We start from the raw sequence: 9524 nt of genomic DNA on the forward strand, positions 1-9524 counted from the left end.
CGACGTATTCCGGCGATCTTTACCAAATCGTCAGTCCATCTTGTGGGGAGCCTACCAACACTGCTTCTTCCGGTACGTAGTCGCCATTCGAGGACTTTACTGCCCCATCTGCCATCTGTTCGTCGAACTATGTGCCCTGCCCACTGCCACTTCAGCTTCGCAATCATTTTGGCTATGTCGGTATATGTTTATTTTGTTGACGCGGACACTTGTCAGTGTAACTTTTGTATGGAATCTTGTATTTACGGTGTTTACAGGAGGAGTCCTTTGCACCGGATGCCGGCTAGATTATGGATTGTATCCATAATCAAGTTATAATCAACGGCGCCTATTTCTGCCGTGAAGCAGTAATGTGTAAGCATTACTGTGTTTCGATCTGAAGGGCGCCGAAGGTGACGAGCGCAATTGTGGTGCCGCTCAGAATTTTTGGGTTTCTGAATAATCTTGGGCGGCACTGCAGTATAATGGGCAGGGCGTATCAATTACAATCAGCTGAACGTCCTGCTCGTCTCGTCCCTTATTTTCATAAAAAAAGATATATTTGATGATTTTTTCCAGTATGTTGAATTTATTATATATTTCAGGTAGTGCAAAAAGAGCTGCAGCATTGCAAATTGCGTGAAGATCCGTCGATATTCTGAGATATATTGACTGTGCACATATAATGCATTCATAGATTTATAATAATTCTTAATAATCATTAATGTAACGTGTATGTGATTGAGATCATATGTAACCGCTTCTGTATTGTCTGTGGATTGTACTGACATGTTTCGTTTGTTGTTTAGTATTTCTTTCCTCTGGGTTGCCATTGCGAATGTTAACTTCAGCCTACGCATTAACACATTGTAGTTTTCAATTTATGTGCCTAAATTTTGCAAGTTATTTCTGCCATCTAAAAAACGTATTGTTTTAAACTATAAATTAATTCAAATTACAATAACTGACTCAATATAAGTTAAATTGGTTTTTCTCACAGAGTAATATTAATATTGATAAAAGTAACAAAAAATTACATTCACTATGTTATATATTTAGAGTCTGTGTCAATATTTTTTCATTAATTTTTTTCGAGTACTTTTATATACAATACTTAACATGCATTCCTAAATAAATAGAAAGTTGAATAGTTTTGTTTCTATTATTATATAAAACAGTTAAATGTATTTGTCTAAAGTGGATATTACTTGGGATTGTTGAATTTTATGTTAGGCAGAGGTTATATTTTTCGATTATTGCTTATTTTTTCTTCCGGTTGTTGTATATCAATATAGATTATAAAAGTACATTTTCAGTATTTGCTAAGGATAATTGTGTAAGTGTTTGTTTACATGAAGTTCTATAAAAATTTAAGGACATATCATTTACAGCCGAATAGCGGAACGGCAAAAGTGTGCTTAAAGATAATGTAAGCACACTTTTCTTCTTAGACTGGGTTGCATCATATTAGCTGTTATATCTAATGTTTAAGTAAAATTTAACGTTAAAAGTAACGCTGACGTTAACTTAGACTGCGGAATGTGTTGCATCATTGTATTCCTTGCTAGTTTTAAAGTTAAAAAGTGAAATATCAAGTCTATGTCGAATATATATTTGAAACTTTTGGCTGGTTGCTATTGAGCTACTTAAACCTAGAAAGATAACGTAATTTTTTGCTACTGAAAAGATAATGATGCGCCTTAGAGGCGCTCAATTTTCAATATAACTTTTTTATAGAAATTTAATTAATTTTACTTTTTCATAGCTTTGTGGATTGCTACATTATTAATAAGTAAAAAAAACACAAATTTAAGTTATTATTTTTTATCCAAACATAACAATTTACATACTAAAAATAAAATTTTTAGTTTTTTTTTGTGAGTTATGAAATTCTCAATAACAAAAATAAATCTAAAAAAATATCAAAATTTTATGTAGAAAAAGTCATCAATTTTATGTTCACCACACACAGTTTTTTTACATTCGGTATACGTTTTCTTATACATTCTTTTCTTCTTTGATGTGCTGCAGTAGTGCCGAATTTTAACTGGAGGTTCCTAACAGCTTCCAATGGCACCTTCAGTGGTTTGTGGCAAAATGTTTTCAATATTGTCTCTCAAACGTCTTGACAAATTAACTAGAGGTAGACACAAATCTAGATAGATTAGTAGTAAAAAGATTTTTACGCTTACTTACATTCCGATAACCTATCAACAGATAGCATTGGACTATAGCTAATAATACAACTATATTGGACATAACTATGGATAGATAAGATCTTGTTATTAAACGGTGATGTCAAAATATATCCGTAAGTAGAGATACGTTATTGAAAACGGCCGCTTACCGGCTAAGATGAAGACGGTTACGGTTAACAGTTAAAGTTATGGCGTCATCTAATTCTAATCTAATTGTCAAATGGTGCAACACATTTTTTGGTGTACTTTAATATGTTTGTTATTGCTAAAGTTATTTGGTACAACCCAGACTAAGTCGTGTGTCAGTTGTCACTGTCCGAATCAAATCTGAACTGAATAATTGTTGTACATTGCTGCTTATTGACGAAGCATATTTTAAACAACTTGATTAAATGCCTGGAGTAATTTGTGACATGTTCAATATTTCGACTTTGTTTTTATACGACGTGATATGTCTATATGTACTGTGTTTCACTATTGATAATCAACCTCTTACTGGCCAATAATGAGCTAATAATTTTAAATTTAAATGGTACATTGGTAATTTTAGGTGTTAATTGTAAAATTTCGCTAGTAACTACATGATCACATCCAATATTTAATTGGGCCATGTGGTGATACATATCTTGAGTAGCTGTCCAAGCTCGACTGGTAGATAATTTACATGTTGATATCTTCACTTTTCATACTATGCTATTTGAAGGTAATATTAACATAAAAAATAATTTGCATAGTAATGTTTTGAAATATCGAAACCTCGTCTTCTAGCTTAAGTAAAATAGATTCTAATTATGACGGTCTTATCAATGTGTCGTCGTTTAAACCGTTGCCAAATTTAAAACTTTTATTATTATTATTAATTATTATTGTTCATTATTAGAAGTGAAGATATCATCATATCGATTGTAATAACTGTTTATTAAGCTCTTTACAGAATACGCTACAATATATTAGCATATAGTTGATAGCACAACAATATCACGTACCATACATTATTGGGCACGTTCACACTTCACTGTACGATATATTATTGGCTTACTATACGCAAGAATTGAAGTGTCCTCTTCCTCCCCCCTCACCCCCGGCCGTGAAAAGAATCACAACACGCCTGGACATGATTCTGTGCCTGTGACAATGACCTCTACTATTTAATACTGGAGTGGTGGCTGTCAATGTGCTCTTGTGCCTGTTTGATATTCGCCATTTTGGCGCTGTTGGCCATGTAGCGAGAGTCTGCGGTACTAAAACTAGTGATGACAACCTCAACTAAATAAATATCGATAAGAAAACTATTTACAAAAAAAATGTGTACTTTATTACGTTGATTCCTGAAGGATGAATAACACGGAAAACTACCGAAATTAATTCAAAACGCAATAATACTTCAGAGTACTATACGCTTCTCTCGCAGCTGGCACGCTTGGACGCTCGCGAGTGGCGCTTCAATTAGGCACAATTTGCTGTCAAACATATGGAACAGCCTGTCCACTGGTATTTATACAGTTCAGTGGACTGTGATAAATGCTTGCGATCATATCGCGTAATGTTAACGCCATGCTATTATTATAGCATTCAGTTATATCACAATAGTATAGCGTAGTCTGAAAGAGCTTTATGCATCGCACAATTTAAATATAGCATTAGCCGACCGAGTTAAGATGAACATTTTCTTTTTCTATTTTAATTTCTTCTTAATACGGTCGTAATAGGTAGGTAGCATTTTCGTTGAATGCAATACTGGTATCAATATAATATTCTATGTGTTAAATCGTTTCAACTCCTATACTTAGCGTCATTAAGCATTTGGAAAGGGCCATACCTAATTATATATATAAAAAAAAATTGATTTCAAGATTTATTGAAATTTGAAACCTTTAAATAAAACAAGGCCACAAAAAAATTTATTTTATAAAAAAATGGACCCTGGCTGTATGGTATAATTTTCGTTGCCTGTTTCGTCTTGAAGTATGAAAAGGAATAGACAACTATTATAGAATGATCCATCATTTACCCATTTCATTCTATAGTTTAAAAGTAAAAATATTTCTTTGCATTATATGTCCATCTGCCATTGTAGTTTTCTTTGTACCGTGAGAACTGGCTTTTGGCCGGATTCTCATACTGCGCAGGACTTGAGGAATGATTACTTCATTGAAATAATGCTGTAGCGTCGATTTGCTGATGAATATATTATATCCTTATAAGTAATCTTTTTCATATAAACTCAAAAGACAAAAGTATTTTAATATTTTGGCTTGTTAGAGATAATATTGTTGGTACTGAATATTATTTCCTTCGTGAATTCGAGTTAGTCTCAAAATTATATTTCATAAATGTACGCGAAAATAAGTCAGGTCCGGCGAGAGTGACCAATGTCCTCTATTTGTCATTGACGTTTTAACAATACAGCTATTTTTCTTTATCACGGCTTGTGCAATTGTTCCTGCTTCTTGACAGATGACATAACCGTCATGACTTTTCGATTGCCACTGATGAAAATTCTTTTATAAATTTGAAAATGTGACAGGCTACCGTGGAAAGCATTAACAGTTGCATAAAGTTGGCTCGTAGGTATAATAAGGTCCTATTGTATTGTTCAGATGCAAATATTTAGGAGAATCAACATGTAAATAATCGTATTATGTTATATATTAAATGGAATGTGTTAATGGTGTAACGGTATTACGCATATTTGTAATTATAATTCGTATGATAATAATTATTAGCTTTGAACACAATATCTTATAATAGTTGAAATGTATTTTATAAGATTTAAACGTTTTATTTTGCTTTATTTTTATTACTTTAACTGTGCTTACTTTTCCGTTAAGATTGTTCAATTAATTAAAAGTATATTTTGGATGGTGTTTTATTGAAATTGTTACTTTCGGGCGTATCTTTTATTATTTTATTCTATCAGATTGTTTTGTAGATGGAAGTTAGCTCTTACCCTACTAATTTAGGTGGAGTTTATCAATTTTTGTAACCCATGTATGAATGTATGAATAATAACTACTTCGATGTTAGTTTAATAAATTTGTTACGCAAACAATCTTGCTTGTATTGTCATTTTGAAAATAGGGTTTCTTAGTTAAAAATATTTTGACCTAAATTATTTTTAGTAAGTGGCTTGTTCACACAGCTATGAAATGCTCTAGAAACTTTTGTGTGCTGGCAATACATGCAAGATAGGTCTATTTGTTACTAATAATTGTCTATTGAAAGTAAGTGTCCCCGCTTTGAGTAGTAACAGCTTGTATTATACTATTTTTATATGAATAAAACTTAAGCATGTAAAATACAAGTGAACATATTCAACTGAAGTGTCGAGTAATTCTTCCAAATATTGTGAAGCCTCTGAATAATTCAAAATATATTTATATTAACTGTTCAAATGTTCGTTTTATTTATTGTTTCTCTGTTAATAAGTCGGACTGAATTTTCATAATAATATAAAATGTAATATTATGGGACACATTTTTTTTCCTATTTGTTTGAGATTCCTTAGAAAGCTTTGTCATGCTCGTTTAAATGTTATTATTTGTGGGTTGTCAGAACTTTACGTTATATTATCTCTGGACCGGATGTCGATGACGTCACATCGTCGCTTTCAAAACAAGCATCACTAGATGTTATTATTAATAAATAAGGATTTCTTTTAATATTATAGATTTATGCAAAGTTGTTGTGTTGTGATGATGATTATTATTATTATAATAATGAAAAATCAATTAAAGAATCTGGGTTAAGTAAAAAAGTATTTATTTTTGTGGCAGTACTGCCATGGCGTAAAGAAGTAAGAAAGCACTATTAACAACAAAAGTCAAAACAATAATGATAACTACAAAAGCAAAGGAGTGATAGCATGAAAATATCACGACGTGTATCTAACGGTAATGAAACTGCAAACCGTACTGACACAACAGGACGACTGGGTGAAAAGGAAGCGGGAGGGGCTTCACTTTCCAGCAGGGTTCCAGAGGTAAAGAGATAATGGCCGTGTAGTAGCCGGGTTTTTCAAGAATCCTGAGCATCATTATAATCGGCATGGCGTATCAATCCCCATCAGCTGAGCATGCTGCTCGTCTCATCCCTTAATTGATTGAATGAATGGTGAATTGATGTAAGAATGAAAGACTGCAACTTAGAATAGAATACATTTATCTATAAATAATTATAGACAGTACAAAATTCCACTCTGAGCAGGTAGATGCTTCTACTTTTGAGATTTCTCTGACATTCCAGTTTCTATTATACTCTTGTCTCCTCCATCAGCGTGGCTAAGTATACTTTTTTTGGAAAATCATAAAGATAAAATTTTAATTCGTGTTTTTTTTGCCCCACAGTAATAAGTATAACTTTTAAATAATTTGAAACCTGCTTATATATGTGTCATCTCCCTAAAAATAATTAGTTTGATAATTGATGTCATAGCACCATATCTTGTTATAGATATATCAAACATAGAAAAATACCTTCTGAAATATAGTGAAACTACAGCAATATTAAAGTCACCACTGGGAGGCTCCTTTGCACAGGATGCCGGCTAGATTATAGGTACCACACGGCGCCATTTTCTGCTGTGAAGCAGTAATGTGTGAGCATTATTACTTATACTTTACAAGGTGCAACGTGCCCCCCTAATGTTATTTTATTTTATTCGGGAAACAAACAGTACAACTGAACGCACTTAAAAACAACACATAAAATATAAATCAATGACCAATAAAAATTTCCAAAATTATTTTTATTCTGCAGCACTCGAGTAAGTCCCAAAATCGACGCTTGGGCTCCCCTACTAGGTACTATTACGAGGTCAGAATGCAAGAGATGGAGCAGTAGAAAACCATAGTTTTAAATCCCGTTAAATGTAAATAAGATGGTCTACTTTTTTATGACAATAAGGGACGAAACGAAGAAGACGTTAGGCTGATGGTAATTCATACGCCCTGTATATTTCAATGGAGAACCGCTCAGGATTCTTGAAAAACCCATGAATTCTCAGTGGCACTACAATTGCGCTCGTCACTTTGAGACATAAGATGGTGAGTCTCATTTGCCCAGTAATTTCATTGAGCTACGGCGCCCTACAGACTGAAACACAATAATGCTTACACATTACTGCTTCACGGCAGAAAAGGGCGCCGTTTACCCGAACGGCGCCCTTTGGGTACCCATCCATAATCTAGTCGGACCCTATGCAAAGAAGCCTCCCACCAGTAAATGCTCTAAGTCGCTTCTTATTCTTGCTTCTACACCCTTAAGCCTGGGACTCCCCTATGTTTTTAAGCCCCGGGGAATCACAGCTCAAACTATACAATAGTTTGAGCTAGAGCGCCCGTATAGATGCACGCACACATACACACGACTTTCACGGCGACTAAGCAATCTTGGGAACACAGAAATATAAAGTGCCACGTCGTACGCCGACGGGACTGGTCGCTGTCCGAGTTAAATTATCTGCGCCGCGCCGTCCGCTACGTCAATATTTTTGTATGTACCAACCCTAGCGCCGAAACAGGTCTCTTTTACCCACTCAGAAACAATAAGCGAGTTTGGCTAGGAAATATGACGGAAATGCCATTAGGTTGGTACCTAATTACTTACAAATAATTTAATGTATTGACGAAATTTACATTCGTTTAATTAAAATAGTTTTTAGACAAGTAAAACGTGTTCATGCTTAATTACTCCATTTCAGACGAAAGACGTCCAATGCTGGACAAAGACCCAAAGATTGCCATGACGATCTCATCCAACCTACTCCAGCGATCTTGACCAGATCAGCGATCCATCCTGTAGGAGGCCTTCCATGCTATTACGGTGACTTTGGTACAGCTACGGAACTCCTCATTTCTGATTCGATCTTAATTAACTTAATTACTACTGAACTTAAAATTAATTGTTAAGAATCATTAAAGAGATTTTAACATTTTAACTGATGCCTGTCATTATATTCTTGATAGTGTAAAGACAGATAAGCAAATTATATAGAAAAAAATTATCATAATGTACCCAGGAACAAAGATCAACTAGATATGCCTGCTACTCTGTTAGGTAAGTGGAGTTAGTAAGTCTTTTAATGGACGGTATTTTGGTGATGATTTTACATGATCCCAGAAAATGTTCAAAACAAATTTTTTACGAAATTCAAAAGAATTATTGTTAAAATACGTTTAAAATAAAAATAAAATCACGGTAAAGGTTACTATGACATCATAGATTAGGAACTGAGCGACTACCACGCTATTGAAATAATACATTTTATAGTTACGAAATTTTATTTAAAAAATAAGCAGAAACGCGCTGATTTTTCTGCGCTTGTTATTCCCAGGTCTGATGTATAAATTTTTGAAAGGGTGGAGTGATTTGAGATCCTATTTTAAATAAAAATAAATAAATTAATAATTTTTTTATAATTATATAATATATTAATTCCAAATCAACACTCACAGTATCAAAAGTTATCAGAATCGATTCTGTAGTAAAGCTGTAAATCTATAATTAAACGTCCTAATACTAATCCTTATATTTACCTGTTTTATTGGCGGTGGTAAGTAGGTGCCTAACATTGCATCGAGAATAAAATGAAGAATCATTCTGAGCGGGAACGAATCCACAACATCAATGCCGGATTTATATGTCTAGAGGCCTCGGGGCAACAAAGGCCTAGAGGACCCGTGGCTCCAAATTATTTTCCAAATATAAAATACAATATAAAAGCGCTTACACCTTCATTAAAGGCCGGCAACTCTCCTGTGATTCCTCTGGTGTTGCAAGAGATTGTGGGCGGCGGTGATCACTTAACAACAGGTGACCCGTACGCTCGTTTGTCCTCCTATTCCATAAAAAAAATACAATATTTAATATAATCATGGTTTGACAAAGTAGGTACCTTCTGTAAGTAAAGGTAAAAAAATCAGTGGAAAAGTTATTTTCTGAAGTCTATTGTGGGGGCCCCTGTTTTGTTGGAGGCCCCGGTTGCCCTACCCTAAATCCGGCCCTGGACTATCTGTTGCAAACTCACCGAACTCGTTATACTACGTAATTACCATCAGCCAACATTCCAACTATAGATCATTTGAAAGTCGTCAAGAACAAAGCATTCACTCATTCCACACAAGTACCTACTTACAAAGTTACTATAATGTACGGTCTAACTTACGTATAGTATACGAACGTATCTTAAAGCGATAACATATTCTTCGTTATATTTAATCATTATTACATGACAACTGATATCATTAGACCTACAAACATATAATCTAAATAATAATATAACAGCTATAATCTCTCAGAAGTACCTCCCACATGCAATACTAGTTACTACGATAACGAGAAATTACG

The 9524-nt window shown here is 34.0% G+C and overlaps 1 protein-coding gene across 1 annotated transcript in view; it reads left to right on the forward strand.

Annotated features, from left to right (window-relative positions):
- Positions 1-5572, forward strand: part of LOC126978624 (ras-related C3 botulinum toxin substrate 1) — a 58054-nt gene extending 52482 nt beyond the window's left edge. The window contains exon 6 of the mRNA XM_050827603.1: positions 585-5572. The gene's annotated coding sequence lies outside the window, so the exon portion shown is untranslated. The remainder of the gene's footprint in view (positions 1-584) is intronic.
- Positions 5573-9524: the final 3952 nt, after the last annotated feature.

Source organism: Leptidea sinapis, chromosome Z, assembly GCF_905404315.1.
Source record: "Leptidea sinapis chromosome Z, ilLepSina1.1, whole genome shotgun sequence".
Lineage (NCBI taxonomy): Eukaryota > Metazoa > Arthropoda > Insecta > Lepidoptera > Pieridae > Leptidea > Leptidea sinapis.